The sequence below is a fragment of the Canis aureus genome, chromosome 15 (genome assembly GCF_053574225.1).
Source record: "Canis aureus isolate CA01 chromosome 15, VMU_Caureus_v.1.0, whole genome shotgun sequence".
Lineage (NCBI taxonomy): Eukaryota > Metazoa > Chordata > Mammalia > Carnivora > Canidae > Canis > Canis aureus.
In genome coordinates this window covers 63,788,306-63,806,467 of record NC_135625.1, presented here as the reverse complement: position 1 = coordinate 63,806,467, position 18,162 = coordinate 63,788,306, and the positions used below count along the sequence as shown (strand labels likewise).

Here is an 18,162-nt window from a genome sequence, read left to right as displayed (position 1 = left end):
GACTCATTGCTGGTCTAAGGAGTCAGGAGGAAAACTCTGGGAAGGAAAGAGAAATCTCTCATAGACTTGATTCAGAGTTTAAGAACTTCCCCTGTGAAAAATAAATTGGATTTAAGTAAAAGCAAAAAATAAGCCAGATGAGGAAGCTGGAATGAGTGGTGAATTCACACTTGGAATATACAGCCAATATTATGTAGGAGCACTGATTTGGGTCTCAGATGAAGATTCCAAGTCCAGTGTCAGAAGGTAGGTGCTGTAGGACATAGAAACCACTGGAGATTTTGTGTTTGCTGTGTGCAGTATGATCAAGTCAGAGGATGGGGGAGCCCTCAAAACCAAGGAGGAAACTCCTCACAAGACACTTGCCAAATTTTGAAATATTATTCAGCAGAAGTTAAAGAGAAAACCCTTAAAAATTGACTCAACAAGAACTAAACCTTCATAGTCTTTCAATATAGACAAAGACCCATAAGATGCTCAATTAAAAGTCCTGAAGGACTACAAAGTTGTAGTGTAATGATGATTAACCAAAAGTAACTGAGGGACACCTGGGTGGCTCAGCAGTTGAGCATCTGCCTTCAGCTCAGGGCATGATCCCAGGGTCTGGGTCAAGTCCTGCATCAGTCTCCATGCATGGTGCCTGCTTCTCCCTCTGCCTATGTCTCTGCCTCTCTCTGTGTCTCTAATGAATAAATAAATAAAGTCTTTAAAAAAAAGTGACTGAGTGTTCTGAAACTTTCACCCTGCTCTAAATGAGCTTTATCCTAAATTGGGTGAACATGGCCAGGACCAAACATGAAAAGGAAAAGCAGAATTATCTCTGGTAAAGGATACATTACCATTTGCAACCTCTATACTTTTTTTATATACAGTATCTGCCAAATGATTAAACACCAAGAGAAGAATGAATTTTTCAGTGTGCAACTTCTACATCAGTAAATGTTTCTTTTTTAAAAGGACATGAAAAGTAAAAACAAAAACAACCCCCCCAAAAACAAAACAAAACCAAAAACCATGGAAGATTATGGCTATCTGATAAATAACATAAAGAATAAGATAGATAGTAGAAATAGATGAATAGATGATCAATATTGATGTTAGCAGATGAGAAACTTATAATAATTATTTCTTAAAAGATTTTATTTATTTATTCATGAGAAACACAGAGAGAGAGAGAGAGGCAGGCTCCTCTCAGGGAGCCTGATGTGGGACTCGATCTCAGGACTCAGGCCTAAGCCTAAGGCAGATGCTCAATCATGGAGCCACCCAGGCATCCAACTTATAATAATTATGATTAATATGCTCAAAATAGAGAAAAAAGTCAACTGAGACAAAAGAATGGAAATTTTCACCAGTTAATAGAATCTAAATCATCATCATCCTCAAATATTTTAGAGCTGACAAATATTTGAAATTAACAACTCGATAGTTTAATCATATATTGTTTATAGCATAACACAGCATTTGTGAGGTACAAGGCACATGAATAAAAACAACCATACTGAGACAGAGAAACCAGAAAGAAGGAAAAGACAGAACACAGTATAAGTGGTTTAAACCTTAGGTCATATGGTCTAACACATTGAGTTCCCTTGAAGCTCCATTCCCAGACGGTTGTTACTTTTTTTTTTTTTTTTTTGAGAGAGAGAGAGAGCATGCAGAGGGTGCGGCAGAGGAAGAGAGAACAAGAATTTTAAGCATGCTCCATGCCTAGCATAGAGCCTGATACAGGGCTCTATCTCACAGCCCTGAGATCATGACCTGAGCTGAAATCAAAAGTCAAGCACTTAACCAACTGAGCCACTCAGGTGCCCCAACAGTTGTTACTTTGACCTGTTTGTTCCCTGCAGAAATCCTTTTCAGAGGATTTGTCTTTATTTAACCTGACTCAGAGGTCACTGAAGGCAAACAGGACTGTCTTCAGGGTATTTATCAGAAACAATTAGCAACAAGTGTTCAATAGAACTGTGGTGAGTGATAGCTGCCTAAGATGTCAACACCTTTTAGGACAAACAGGAGGCTGACCAGAAAATTTAAAAGGAAACTAGGGAATAGTAATAACATGTTCATAGAGGCTTTGAAAATTTGTCACATATTTCTGTTTATCTAAAAGGACATGTGGATATTCAGGGCTGTAAATTTGTCCAGGAAAGACTTTGAAATGTCCTAATTTCTCATTTCTGGTTTACTTTGAGGTTCTGTGAAAGTAGGAAGTGAAGGCTAAGGCAGAGTTGTATACTGTAATGAAAGCATGTCCCCAAACCCATATGCAAAACCCCTCAGCAGTGGCTAAGAGATTTATTCGTTCCAGGCTAACTAAATTCAGCAACATATAAAAAAGATTATACCCCATCATCAATTGAGTTATTTCATGAATGCAAGGTTGGTTTAACATCTGAAAATTAACTAAATTAACACATAATAAAGACAGAAACAACATGATCATATCAATAGATTCTCACCTATTTGAAGCATTTCCTGAATATCTATTATCCTTTTGTGAAAAATTACTAGGAATAAAGATAATTTCTCTAACCCAACAAAGACTATCTATGAAAAACTCCAGCTAACATATTTAATGGTATAAGGCTAAATGTTTTCCCCCTAAGATCTTGAGTAAAACAAAGGTACTAGTTCTCACCACTATTACTCACCATGGTTCTGAGAGTGCTAGCAGGAAAAGTTTGGCAAGAAAAATTTTTAAAAGGTACTTAGGTTAAAAACGAAAAATAAAATACCTCTGTCTAGACACAATCTGATTTTAAAAATTTACTGACATCAATATATTGAGATATAAAGAAAGCTGCAGCAAATTTCAAATAATTGAAATCACTGAGAGTAAATAGGTCTCTGATTATAAGAGTTTTAATAAAGTTAAATAAAATGAGATTTAATAACTTTAAAATAAGCAGAAAAATCTCACAATCTGGAATTTAAATAAGAGTCTATATAACAAGAGAAAGGTGAAATCAAAATCAAAAAATAATTTGAACTAAATTATAATTAAGATATGATGTATCTGACATATCAAAACTTTATAAGATATAATACAGTGCTTAGGGAGAAATGCATAGTCTGAAAGGCTATATTAGACAAGAAAGACAAAAAAAAATCAGTGAGTTAAGCTTTCATCAAGAGAAGCTAGCTTAAAAAAGAGACAAAATTTTAACTAAAAGAGTGAATATAAAATAGACATCAATGAAATTGTAAATAAGCACACAAAAAAATGAAAGATATTTCTTTGAAAAGTTTTTAAACATTGAATCCTAGCAAGCCTGGTAAGAAAAAAGAGGATAATAAAAATTTTTCTGTCAAAAATGCAAAAAAGGGTAGCACTACAGATTTCACAAACAGTAAAGCAATAATTACACACAAAAATCCACAATTTGAATCTGATGGAAAAAATCCTTACATCAAATACACTTTTCTGAGATTAAAAGAAGCAGAAATGGACAATATAAATATGCTAGTATCAACTAGAGAATCTGAAAACATATTAAAAAACTTCCCACAAAGAAGACTTAAGACCCATGAGTTTCATCAACAATTTTTTCCAGACAGTTAAGGAAAAAACCATAGAAATATTCCACAAACTCTTTAGGAGAGAAAGAATGAACCCTTTCCAACTCATTTTATGAGGATGGATTTTTTTTTTATTGTTATGCCACAAGGAAATTAAGATAATAGAAAATGACAGATCAATCTCCCCTACAGATATGAATGTAAAACTTAATAAATATAGCAAATGGAATCCAGTAAATATATATATACAATCATTGAATAGAGTTTATTACAAAAACACAGGGTAGGTAGATTCAACATGTGCCATCTCGTTAACAGATTGGAAAAAGAAAAAAAAATCATGTATTCCCTGAAAGATACAGAAAAAATGTTCCTGATAAAATTTTTTTCCCATTCATTTTTTTAAATGTAGCAAACTGAACATACAGCTGTAACTTCAGTTCTCTGAAGCGTGTTCTTTTCCTGATAAAATGTAGCAGCACAAATGAGCAAACCCAACAGTACAAGCACATTTCAAGCCGCTACTTATACCGTGGCTGTTAGCTATTTATTGACCAAATTTACTCAAGTAGCTTGCTCGCTGTGCTTTTCTAACACTTGGCTATTAGGAGTAGCTTCAAGACTGGTAGAGACAAAAGGAAAAGAAAAAAAAAAAAACAGACAACAATTATCAGGTCTCCAGGCCTTCTGCTACTACCTTTACATTAAGCATAAAGACCTAAGGTCTCTTAAAGAATAGGCTCAGAGGTGAAAAGTAATTTGAAAAACTTTATCATTCTATTCTAGCACTGCTTCTGAAATACCCCGTCCTTTTTCCACTGAGAACATCAGCTTTACCTAAAATATGCTCTGTAGGATCTGAACTATACAAAGTCAGGGATATTTCTTGGTATTTTGGGACAAATGTGACACTATTAAATTATTATGTGGTAGATTAATTTTTCCTTTAAAAATTTTTCCTATGTTCTTAGCTATTTTCATAAGAAACTTCAAAAACCTCTATTTTAAGTCATTTTGAAATATCCAAAATATTTCAAAAATAATGAAAATCTCTAATATTTAGTCCTTCACCTAAGGACAGAATGTGATCTCCTCTTATTAAATATATATATCATTTTGGGGTTTTTATTCTGTTTTTGGCTTTATTCATGAAATGCCAGAAAGTCATTCATAGATACTAACATTTTACCACTAATTTTTGTCAATAGAATATTTTTCTTTTATGTTCTAAACTGATTTCATAGTGTTTAGCAAATGCATTTATTTTATATTTTTATTTTATACAGGCTAACTTATTGAGCCCTCTTATTGGTCTAATTTTTTTCACTTAATTTGGACTTTTGATTCCTCTCATAAAATAGATCACAAATAATTATAACATATGCCTTACTTGTGTTTTATGTCTTAATGAATTTACTAAAGCTCCAGAGTAAGATAAAATAAATGTAATTTCACAAATATTTGAAGAAATTTTATGTGAATTTTTACCCCTGAGGGATAATAGATATTTCTAGTAAAAATGTTTTAATATTCTTTTGTATTTATTATGGAATTGTTCAGAGCCAGGGGTAGCAATTTTGTAGTGTCTGTAGTGTGGAAGATCTTTCAATTACTTTGCAGCTAGCACAAGCTTTAAAGTTAAGCATTACACATAGAGATTCTGAATTTATATGTTAGAGAATTCCAAAATCTGTAAATGAAATGATAAGTCTGTCCCTATCGTAAATAAATAAAAATCGGCAAAATAAAGCATGGAAATTAACAGAATAAAAGAAATATACCTTTGGAGCTTATTGAAAAGTTTCCATTTTAGAATTACTTGCGAGGTTTAGAAAAACCATTTGATTACTTCACTCAAGATCTGGCCCTCCAATTTATACTTTAAGAAAATAACATATTATCCTATGTATACATAGTTAATACATTAAAATCCATTTTGATTAAGATTATGTTCAAAATAACAAAGCACTTACACATTATCAATAATTACATACTGCGGGTAGTATATTCCACTTAAATTGTGTATCCATGTTCTGTATAATAAAGTACTGGCTATGAGGATGGTCTCATCATCCTCTAGTTTATCTGTAAGTTGGGCCACTGTTCAGTGAACACACACCTTGAATAACTACTGTGTATTAAACCATGTACTGTCCCAAATAGCAGCCATTAGTAACATGCAGCTATGAATACTTAGGATGTGGCCAGTCCAGACTGAGTGTGCTATAAGGGATAATATACATAACTGATTACAAAGACTTGGTAGGAATAAAAAAAAGAATGTAAAATATCTCAATAATTTTTATATTGAGTCATGTTGAAATGATCTTTGGGTATATTGGGTTACAGAGAGTGTTACTAATTTTGTGGGGTTTTTTTAAGGTCTAATAGAAAAATTTAAATTATATATATGACTTACATTATGTTAACATTAGACATAGTTGGGACTCTTATACAAATATTAAAATGCATATAACCTTGCTCTTGATGAGTGATGTTTATTATTTCTGATGCTTTTCAGTTTATTGAAAACTCATGAATGCCTAATCAGGTAATACTTTTATTTATTTTACACTCTAGATAGGTAAGGTTTGAAGTGGTTAAGCTATTTTTTCACTGTTTTAGCATTGGTATAGACTGAAGGTAGATTGTAAACCTAAACTTATCTAGTATGCAAAGGCATTTGTCTTCTCTGCATCTCTAGAGAGGATGCAGCCCCAACAGAAAAAAATAAAAATATAAGACAGTTTATTTTGGCGCATAAATAGGGTCAAAGACATTTCCTAGATAAAATTAAAACTCTGTAGTCTACTTCATGCAGAGTTGAAAGAATAACTATTTGAGCAAAAATACAAATCTGTTGCTTTGTATTTTTTAACTAAAAGACAACTTTTCATCTCCATATTTGGTTTTAATAAAAGCCTCATGTTCTCTCCAGCAAAATCACATTCTTGAGTCAATTCCCTCCCAGTACTGCTGAGATAGTTGATGTGAGATGTGCTAAGCTTTCATTCTTTTCAGGACACCCGAGTGGCTCAGTTGGTTGAGTAGCTGACTCTTCATTTTGGCTCAAGTCACTATCTCAGTGTTGTGGGATCGAGGCCCCATTGGGCTTCATGCTTAGCAGGGAATCTGCTTGATATTCTCTCTTTCCCTCAGTGCCTCCCTCCCTCACTCCCCCCACCTCTCTCTCAAATAAGTAAATCTTCATTAAAACAAAACAAAAACAAAATTTTCATTCTTTTTAGAATCTGGAAACAAGGTCTCTGCATCAAAACCATCATAAGGCTATACAGTTTAAAGATGGTGCTTCTAATTTACCTTGGAAAAGCTTTCAACATGTAGAAATACATTCTTGGTTTTTACCATAAATATAATAAATAACCAAGAATAAAGTGAGAGAGAGTGTACCTACATTTCTGTTCACAGCAAGATTCAGAAGTTGCTCACATAAATTCTGATTACATTTAATTTCCCTGGACTTCGTCATAGGAGTGTCTGGTATTTGAAGGAAGACTAGGAGATTGATTGTCTAGGTGCTCAGGGAGCTCCCACTAAAAGTAAGGAGAGGATTGACACAAGTTCACAATTACTAGTGTGTACCAAACATATTTACCTAATCCCTTTCCAAGGAACTTCCAAGTTCTGTTGAAAAGGTAGTCTCTATAATCAGACCCATCACTTTCTTGTAACTGTAATCAAATTGGTATAGGCTCTAAATGTCCAGTCATTTTTAATATGTGAAATGAGTTTATTTAAGCACAAATGATGTTAATATTCCACAGTTATTGGGGGCCTTCAAGATCACAGCATATAAGGATTTTTTGGATGTTAAGCCTCTCAAGTAAATTCAAATAAGGTATTATTTTAATTGTGAAGGAAAAATTGCTTTTTTAAGTACTATCATTCAACATCCATCAAAATTGGGGCTTCTGATAACTAAAAATGGTGTGAATATTATATTCATAAAATTAACAAAAAAGATAATTCAAAACAGAAAAAAATATTTCAGAGAACATATTTATAAGACCTCCTGAGCAGACAATATGATTTATGCACAAAAGCACACCTCCACACACCACAGAGAAACACAAGATACACATGTATATTTTCTGTTTAACATTGGCAAAATTCTATAAGGCAAGCTTCCATTTTCCAAATGAAGATAACCGAGGCTTAGAGACATTATGTAAACTAAGCTGGTAAGACACAGAACTGATATTATAATCCATATGTGACTCCAATGCCAGAACTAAGACTTAAATATTGATTCACACTTTATAATGATTGAGCCAAACACTATTTTATTAAAGATTCTTAGGTTTAAAAATAGTAGCAACATTATCAAAAGTAATATTACTACATTGATTTTAATTCTAAACATTACTTCTTTGCTTTGGAGCAAAGATATTGGAAGTTTTGATTAGATTGCTAGTAACTGAATAAGGAAAATGTATAAGTTTTTACTATTTACCGACTTAATTCGTTACAATAAGATTTTCTAATAGATATAAAGAATTCATATTCTAATGGAGATTGTAAAATTTTATTGATTTCGTTAATTTTTGCTAAATAAGAGCTACCTAAAATTAGATCCATATCTTCATATGCTGTCATTGAATGAATCGAAAATGTTTGATCCCTGATGAAATATTCACATTTTGTCCAGTTCAACAGAAATCAATATTGATTCATCATCTTTAGTTCACTGGAGGAAACATCCAAGTGTCAAACTATAAGCTCATCAACTTCATTAACAATTAAATTTCCTTTAAAACAGAGATGTGGGGAATTGAATTTGCTTATTGTAAATGGGAAAAAGATTGGATTGTAGCCTGGTTCCTAGAATGATTTAATCGTTTCTGGGTGAAGCAGTATTAAATAAGATGACCAAAAAGAGACTGCATCTTTTTCTTTTATAATGTGAATGGACCAGCTTTCAGGGTGAGTGCCAGAGGTAACATACAGCCACTCAATCAGTTGGAAAAATGAGGAACGGAAACCTTATGGAAAATTAACATTTTTTTTAAATGTCCAGAATAAGGCAGGCAGAACCTTCTCCAACTTCCAGGTATATAGCAGGAGCAGGACATACCAAAATCAATTCTTCCTCCCTAGGTTGTATATGTAGTTAGTGGGGAGAGGGAGAGAAAAACATGCCATTGAGAAGGTTTCTGAATGTTACTTGCCCTTCCCTGCAAATCCATCAAGGTGATGAGCAATTTATACCTGTTGTAGGGCATTGCTACCTCACTGAAGCATTTAAAGATATTATGAACTTTCTTTGAATACTGGGAAATATAAACATCAAGCTGATGTCATCTGGGAGTCTTGAATTCTTAAGTTTTTTTGACATTGTATATGGTAAATGGGTAAGTATAATCGAAAAGAGATGATGACAAAGGTTGAATGATTTTTATGAGGTATCTTAGTATATAATATATGAAAACAAGTTTGGATCACTTTTTATAAAGACCATCCCAATGCTGTACTAAATCATTGCTTCTTAGTTCTCAACAACTATAGGGCTTGACATACAATTGTGAAATAGGTGCTCTCCACCTGCCATCATATTGCTTCATTTATTTCATCATGAGTCCAATAACCTAATACTCTTCCCCACATCCACTTTTAAAATATATTCTCAGCTAATTTGCTCCAATTAGCATTTATAGCTAACAGCTTTAAAACACTTGGTAGGATTTATTTATACCATGACACTCCATGCCCCATAATTAACATTAGGATGGCTAGTGTTACCAATAAACCCCACTGTCCTAAATGAATTCCCAAGTATTCTCTAAATTTTGCCAAATATTCTCTAAAAGGGAAAGACTCAACCCTGATATTCTCTACTCTTCATCATTCAGATATTTAGCAAATGAATTTTTGGCTATTACTTCCTCAAAAATATTTTTAGTATCATGTAATGGATATTAATTTTACATCTTAGGTTATAATCCTATACTACATTGGCCATACAGTTAACTTTTTTATTTCAATTATTAAAATTTTAAGATCAAGAATTCCCATTTGGTTTTCATTTATCGTTTCTAATTATTCCTTTCAAATGGTCTATTAACTCATTAGGGCTAAATTTCCTTTTAATATGTTTTTATAATTATTTGAATATTTTATGGTAGATGCAATTTGATAAGTCCAACATATGTGCCATCATTCGGTTGGCTTCTATTGACTACTGTTTTCTAAAGTATGAAACACATTCTCATGTTTGAGTGACCAGCAATTTTTTTTGAATTTTACATTGGACATTATAGCTTATATACTGTGCATGTACTAGGTTCTGTTACTGTCCTCTAATGGTGTTGATTTTTAGTTAGGTGGGCAGTTCCATTACTGGTTGATCACTATGAACTTGGATAGGCTTGATTTTATACCTTTTTTTATGCCTGGGGAAGACATGCTGTGTTTCTCAGACCTCTCTAAATTGTCAAGAGTCAATCGCCAATCTCTATTTTTTTATGTAGATACCATCATTGTTTCAGACCATGTTAGGGTGAGTCTATAGAAGTCTTTCTAGAATGTGTGTAACTCCTAAAGAAGGGCCTCTGTGGAGTCTCTGTAGGGTATCAGTGTAGAAGGATGTGTCCAAACCCCAGTTGTCTCCAGCATGTCACAGCCTCAGTATTCTTTCTTCACTTTGAATCTCATAGCTGCTGATTTCTGGCAAGGCTATACAGTCTCATTTTCTGTCTAGAGAGCCCAATCCTTACCCAAGCACTCTGGAGGAATTTTGTTTGGCTTCTTTGGACTCTTCTATCTTCCTCTCATGTATAGATTATAGCTGCTTCATCTGTCCCAAACTCTGATTTTTGCCTTCTCTACTCAGCAGGACCACATGGTTTGGACTCCACTTCACTGCAACTGGTGGAGAAATACGTCACCATAGAAAGAGCAGCACTGAAAGTGGGACATCCATTGTGCATGTTCGTTTTCTCAAGGATAAAGTTCTTGAATTGGCTATTGCCCAATGCTGTAATACAGCACATGTATTTATACATATCTGTGTGTATATACATGCACTCATTTAATTTTCTAATCATTTACAGTGGGAGAACTAAGTGTGGTCTGATATATAAATGGGAAAAAATGTTTTCCTACAAAGTGAGTTGAAGGTTTTTTTTCTGTATTTATAAATTCCTTTTTAGAAATAATTTCACCTTTCACCATTGCTTTTTTTTTAATCAATGCCCAGAAATCAGTGGCATTTCTCACTTATATTCATTTCTTTTTAAGATTTTATTTATTTATTCCTGAGAGAGGCAGAGAGAGGCAGAGACACAGGCAGAGGGAGAAGCAGGCTCCATTCAGGGAACCCAACATGGGACTCAATCCCGGGTCTCCAGGATCAGGCCCTGGGCTGAAGGTGGTGCTAAACCTCTGAGCCACCCAAGCTGCCTTTATTTTTCCACTGTTCTTCCATGTAAAATGAGATTTTTGTTAGAGATTGCTGGGGATTACTTCCTGACATATTTTGCCCATTTCTTTAGACTTTATAAGAATATATATTTTCAACTTGATTTCCAGACAAGTGTTCAGAAAAGAAACACAAAGTGGCTGTTTCCAGTGGTTTGTGTTTAATTGTATAACATCATCTCTGAACCAGACTTGTTAAAGCATAAGCATCAATTAAAGAGGAATCAACTGAAATAAACATACTTTAAAAATTTACTTTTTTCCACAGAATTTTCACTGCAAGATTCCAAGATGAATATGTCCAGAATTCAAATTGCACTGAATTCTTGCTGTAGCTATTTTTATAGCTTTAGTCATCTTTAAATGTACTTCTGCCCATTATTGAATTTACATCTGCTAAGTTTATTCACCAAATGTTTTTGAAAGCGTAGGAATCATGATTTTAGGACAATATGAAAACTAGTTACTATTAACTTAATATTTTTAATAACATGTTTTTAAAGGGTGGCAATTTACTGGCAGGACACAGCTTTTAATCCTTTGTCCCCTAGGAGCATCTTCTATTAGTAAGTTTCTCTTACTTAAGTAGTTCCTACTAGGATACGTATATGGATTCTTAGACACTGTGTTAATCAAACTGTTAAATAAATATCTAGGCATTGACTTCTTATTTAATCTTTTGAAGATCATGACTAATAAAAAAAATTATTCCTAGAGTTACTGCATTGACATCAAGTAGAACAGATTTCATTGTAGATGGTTTAGAGCCTCTATTAGCAGATACAATTCACCAGCATTGGCTGTTGAACCTAAATGGTAAGGAAATAATTGTGTTCCTTCCTTAACTCTACCTTGTTCACTAGCAATACTTTAAACTATAGGGTGTGACTTTTCTTCTAAGTGATCTTTGGGCTTGCAGAAACTTGAGAACTGCCAAGACATGGCAGACTGTAGAATACAAGAGAGTCATGTGAAATAAAGATTAAAATGTAAATTAGGGAGACCATAAAGGAAATCATTAGACAAAAATGTTACAAAATGAACCTAGAGAGGAAAATTTCACTAAAGAGTTTAATTTTAAAAAAAAAAAGAGTTTAATTTTGTCTGTTACTCATTTGACATTATCTAAGAGCCTTTGAATGATTTTAAGCAAGCATGTAATGAGGTCAAATCTTCATTTTGGTATGCTGAAGACATATCAACCACCCAAATGTTAGGAATGACTTTCCCAATGTGAGGCAACTGTAGTTGGCTGTGGTAACTGTGTCCTTTATTCTTTCCCATATTCCTTTCTACTACTCTTTATTGTCAGGCACATTCATCCCTAGGGCCATACATTCAGAGTTACCCTTCTCTCATTGAAAGAGGAGAGTGTCTAGAGGATTGATCTTAGGTTCATATGAGGATAAGCAATTTGATTAACTTAGCACTTGAGAAGATAGATTTCAAAACCTCTCCTGTGTTAACAATGACATGTCATTTATCACTTGAATAGTTTCAGATAAATGCCTTAATATCAGCTAGTGGGAACTTTTGGTAATTTCTAATGATATGAAAAGCACAAAGAAAAATTCACTGGGAATATGAAAATCTCTTGACTCCTAGACAGATTCTTGACAAGAAGAGTTTGGAGGATCACAAATAATAGACATCCACTGGTACCATTCTTTTTCTTTTTTTAAGATTGATTGATTGATTGATTGATTGATTGATTTGTTTGTTTATTCATGAGCGACACAGAGAGAAACAGACAGAGAGAGTCAGAGACACAGGCAGAGGGAGAAGCAGGCTCCATGCAGGGAGCCTGACGTGGGACTCAATCCCGGGACTCCAGAATTATACCCTGGGCTGCAGGTGGCGCTAAACCACTGCACCACCAGGTGCAGTGCCATTCTTATTGGCACTTGTGCCATTCTTATTTTATAATATAATAAGACACTTAGTAATGGAAAATATTTATATGATTAAATCTTACCAGCAATTGTTGATTAGCGGTTTTGTGGTATCCCAATTTTTGGTTGTTCACATATTTGATAATCACTCTAAATCTTGCTTTTGTCACAAAAATTAACAAAATCTTAGATTTGAAAGATTGTTGAGCCCAACATTTTTCCTTCTATTCTTCTTATTGAAATATCCTTCATTCTCTACTTTCCTTAAGTGTCAAGGTTTTCTAAATTTTTCTAGTGTTCACCATTTTTTCCTTAGATAAGCAACTTTCAAACCTCTTATCTTCTCAAAATGTTTCCCTGGGAAATAAAATATCTTAAGAATAGATAACCAAGATATGAAAGGTAAGGCCAGTAACTGAATAAATTATTATAAAATAATGTATCCTCTCTAAATTTTCTGATCCAGTCACATCGGAGGCAAGGATTCCAGGACAAAAAAAAAAAAAAAAAAAGGGTTACAAGTAGGCTGATCATAGTTTCCCAGCATAACTTGGAATTTAATCCTGTTGTCCCAGGACCTCAAATCCTATTAGAGTCCTCTGCACTCAAAATTGCCGAAATTTAGATGATACATTTTAGGATCATCCTAATTGTAAGTAGCAAGATGAATTTTAAGCAGGAGTTTATATCCTTTTAGCCATATCCTCTCTTGGTACTCAACAATGTCAAAATTACAGTTTCTTTTCTTTTTTCTTTTTTTTTTTTTTTTTTGCCTAACTTATGCTCCTAACATAGAAAATACTTAGGGGATGGGGAGCTGGGGAGCGAAGGAATGTTACTTAACCCTACCCAGTTTTACCATCTTCAAACCCTCCTTAAAAATGTATATTCACCTTAGCTTAGTGTGAACAGATTTGGGGATTTTAAGATGCAAGAAAAGTCTCTCATTTCTCTGCTATCATTCAAGCATATCTCTCCTCTGAGACAAAGTATGACAAAGTAACTTAGGCTAAGGTGGGGCAAGTAGACAGGGAAAAGAGCTTTAAAACAAAAAAAAAAAAAAAAAAAAAAAAACCTCCCAATACATTATCCTGTCATGTATTTCTTTGCTTTTCTGGTAGTACCTTTCATATAAAAGTCCTCATTAAACATTTGGTGAGTGAATGAATGACCTAGAATGAACTATGTCTGTATATAAAATCTGAGGTGACCAGGACACCTTCCAATTTCAGAAAATGATATTAGGCAGCTGTGACCCTTGAGATACTATTGCTTCAGCTGGAGCTCATATAAATTCAGCATGTTAAAGATTGTTAATCTTTTGTTGTTGAATATTCAAAAGTATAGCAACTGGTTAGAAATTGCTTGAAATTTATTTCTGTTTTTCAAAGTGTTCCCAGCCTTAAAACGAGCCATTCTCAAAATTATTGGAGTAATGTTGCTGGGGTGATTTTCATGAAGGTTTACAGAAAGCTAGGGATATATGTGGAAAAAAGCCCAAAGGAGCATGTAGGGATGGCCAGGTTAAAAAGGCATTATGCAGTCTACTTAAGGGACTGGCATCACAGCTCATGCTGGCAATTTTGAAGCGATACTTCAGAGCTTGAAGCAGAACCAAGTCCTTGCTTTGTAAATCATGGGGTACCAAGAAGGCCGCTTCAATGACCATATGACAATGTGTGAATCTGAAATGGAAGAAAATTTCTTCTCTTATCTACAAAGTGTGGCATTCTTTTGTTATTTTGGTGCAATGGAGCCTCTAGAAAATGCAGTAATACTTTGACATTGTGAAGATTTTGTCTAATATGTCAGTACATGAGCAATAGTAGCAGTGGTAGTAATGAGGAACCTGGAGGTGACTACATGGGTGAAAATTAGCTTGAGAGCAAGTGAAGAAGAGCATCAGAACACCAGGTGAGAAAAAGTTCAAAGTACCAACCAACCAGAGTGTCGTGTCTGTGGAAAGGTGCTAATGGAGGAGGGTTGTTGTTATTCATAAACCTGGAAGTTTGCCATTAGCTTTTAAGGGCATAAGCCAGAGAAACAATGATTATTCTTTACAAAGCTTCATCTGTACCCACTATTCTCTGACATGACTAGATAAAATGGTTTCTATGATTCACTTGCATGTATATTTGTTTTTCAAAAGAAACAGTCACTATTTTAGAAGGACCAATTTAGTATATGATCCTCTGTCAAGCTTGACTCTTATCATGTCCCTAGGTTATGGATACTAGATAAGCAAATAAAAATATGGTACACCTATTTAACTTTATATGAACAATAATACTTTAATGTAATGTCCCAAATAGAGATTGCTGGGAAGACGATGGATAGAAGGACCCTAAGCTCACCTTGTCCCATGAATATGACTAGAAAACACATCAGTGTAAATAACCCAGAAAACAACCGAAAGACTGGGAGAACAACCTCTAAAAGTAAATGTAGAGAAGAGGCCACAATAGATGATAGGGCAGGTGGGGAATGGTGCGGAGCTAAATGAACCCACTGAACTGTCCATAGGAGGGAGGGAGGCTATGTGCATGGAGAGGGGAGAGAAAGAGACTCTCACACCTGGGAGACTGCACTGGGAAGACAAATATGAATATGCCATAACATCCTTTAAAAATCACAGGGGCCAAATTTCATAAGCTCTTACAAGCAACAGAAATTTTAAAAATTAGTAGGCTCCTCTCTGGGAGAGGATATTAAGTCCTGCCCCTAAAAAGACAGCACAAAAGACACTTCACAGTGATAAAGTATGAATATGGTAGTTTGAAAAGTGTCTGGGGCTTACTGGAGGGATAGTTGTTTATTCATCTCAGAGCATGTCCTGGAGAGACAGATCTTTGGTAGACTCCTCCAACAAAGGAGTTGGCAGGCACATTTTTATTCCTCCCATGAAATACATGGCACTAGCAGGAACCAGCATAGAATTGACATTCACTACCTAACTTGCCAACACTGCCAGTGCACCACCACCTGCACACACTTTGGTGGATCTGCCTCCTCCAGCCGGGCCTACCTCAGTCCCCCTGCTATAGGTCTCCTCTCACATATGACCAGGCCTCACCCTGGAAACACTGCACATCCCATCGCTTCACACGTTGCAGAGTCACCTCCTCCAATACATTCTTGGCTGAAGCACATCCAAAGCCATGACATGAGGCTGGCAATGTGGAAGCAGCCCCAACAGGGGTAAACACCAAAGAGACTCCTGTCCTAAGAAGAGAGAGTGATAAACACACACACATACCAGGTAGACCACAGCACCAGCAGTGAGCTGAGGTCAGACAACTGGTCTGACTGTAGGCTCCACCCACCAATGCAGGTTTTCAGGATAAAAACACAGGGAAAGTGGCCTGTGGTTTGAAAACAGATAGTCTGACTCAACTCAAGCCCAAGGCTGACTCAGATTGGCCCATTAACATCACAGGTACCCAACACTGACCACAACAGGCAAAGAGAGCCACTGCAAAGGACTGAACTGAAGGAAAAGGTGGCTCAGCCACAAACATAAGGGCATATGCAACACACATAGAAGAAACCACTAAAAAGTGAGGTTATGGTGGAAAGGGGATACTGTACGGCAGGGCACCAAAGGACCTCTTCTTCATAAGGCCACCTTTTTTTAAAGATTTTATTTATTTAGTCATGAGAGACACACACAGAGACAGAGGCAGAGACAGAGGCAGAGGGAGAAGCAGACTCCATGCAGGGAGGCCAATGTGGGACTCAATCCTGGGATTCCAGGATCACGCCCTGGGCTGAAGGCAGTTTCTAAACCCCTGAGCCACCCAGAGATCTCCAAGGTCATCACTTTCAAGAGCAGGAGAAGTAGCTAACTTTCCAAATAGAGAAATAGTCACAGAGAGTTAGACAAAATTGGGAGACAGAAGAATATGTCCCAAATGAAAGAACAGGAGAAACTCATAGCAAGAGATCTAAGAAAATGGAGATAAGTAATATATTTGGATAGAGAATTAAAATTAATGATCATACAGATATTCACTGAATTTGAGTAAATTGTAGAGGACATCAGTGAGACCCTTAATAAAAGGAAAAAAAAAGAACCAATCAGAGATGAAGAACAAAATAAATGGAATTAAAAATAAGTACGATGGAATAAATAGATTAGAGGAAGCAAAAGGATAAATCAGTGGTCTGAAGGACAATGTAATGGAAAGCAATCAAGCTAAGCATTATGCAAAATGAGAATAAACTCAGGAAACTCAGTGACATCATCAAGCATAATAACATTTGCATTATAGGGATCTCAGAAGGAGGAGAGAGAAAAGGGAACATTTTTTTTGAAGGAAGAATAACTGAAAACTTCCTGAATCTCAAAAGAATACAAAAATAATCTAGATCCAGGAGGCACAGGAATCCCCAACAAAATCAAACAAATGAGGTCCATACCAACACATAGTAATTAAATGGCAAAAAGAAGTGATAAAGAGAATTTTTAAAGTAGCAAAAGAAGAAAAAAAAATAGCTATATACAAAGAAAACTCCATAAGATATAGGCTGATTTTTTAGCAGAAACTTTGCAGGCCACAAGAGAAGGGTGTGATATATTCAAAGTACAGAATGGGAAAAAAAATAAAACCTGCAACTAAGAGCAGTCTACACAGTAAGGCTATCATTCAGAATAGAAAGAGAGATAAAGAGTTTCCCAGAAAAACATAAGTAAAGGAATTCATGACCACTAAGCCAGTTCTATAAAAAAATGTTAAAGGGGGATTTTTTGAGTGTAAAGGAAAGACCGTAAGTAAGAGTAAGAAAAATAAGAAGCACAAAAGCAGTAAAAATAAGTATATCTGTAAGACCCAAACAAAGGACTCACAACATAAAAGGATATAAAGAATAACATCATATACCTAAACCATGGGATGCAGTGCAGAGAGGTGTAAAGAAGGAGTCCAAGCTTAAGTGATCATCAACTTAACATAGACTGCTATATGCAGAAGATGTTATATACAAACCTAATATTAACCAGAAATCAATAACCAGTAATAGATGTACAAAATTAAAGGGAAAGGAATCCAAGTATATCAGTAAAGAAAGCCAACAAACCATGAGACTTCTCTCATGAGAGAAAGAGAAGAGAAAGAGAAAACAAGAGAAGGAATAGAGACAACCTACAAAAACAACCATGAGGCAACTAACAATATGGCAGTAAATACATACCTATAAATAATTATTTTGAATGTAAATGGACTAAATGCTCCAATCAAAGGACATAGTTTGATGGAATGGATCAAAAAAAAAAAAAAAAAGACCTATCTATATGCTGCCTACAAGAGATTCA

The 18,162-nt window shown here is 34.9% G+C and overlaps 1 long non-coding RNA gene across 6 annotated transcripts in view; it reads left to right on the top strand.

Moving 5' to 3' along the window:
• Positions 1-18,162, top strand: part of LOC144285042 (uncharacterized) — a 180,200-nt gene that overhangs the window by 146,131 nt on the left and 15,907 nt on the right. For 4 of the 6 annotated variants that reach the window (XR_013353440.1, XR_013353436.1, XR_013353435.1 and 1 more), the window contains exon 6: positions 6,044-6,073. The exons of the other annotated variants lie outside the window; for them this stretch is intronic. This is a non-coding gene — a long non-coding RNA (uncharacterized LOC144285042). The remainder of the gene's footprint in view (positions 1-6,043; positions 6,074-18,162) is intronic. 6 annotated transcript variants of the gene reach the window in all.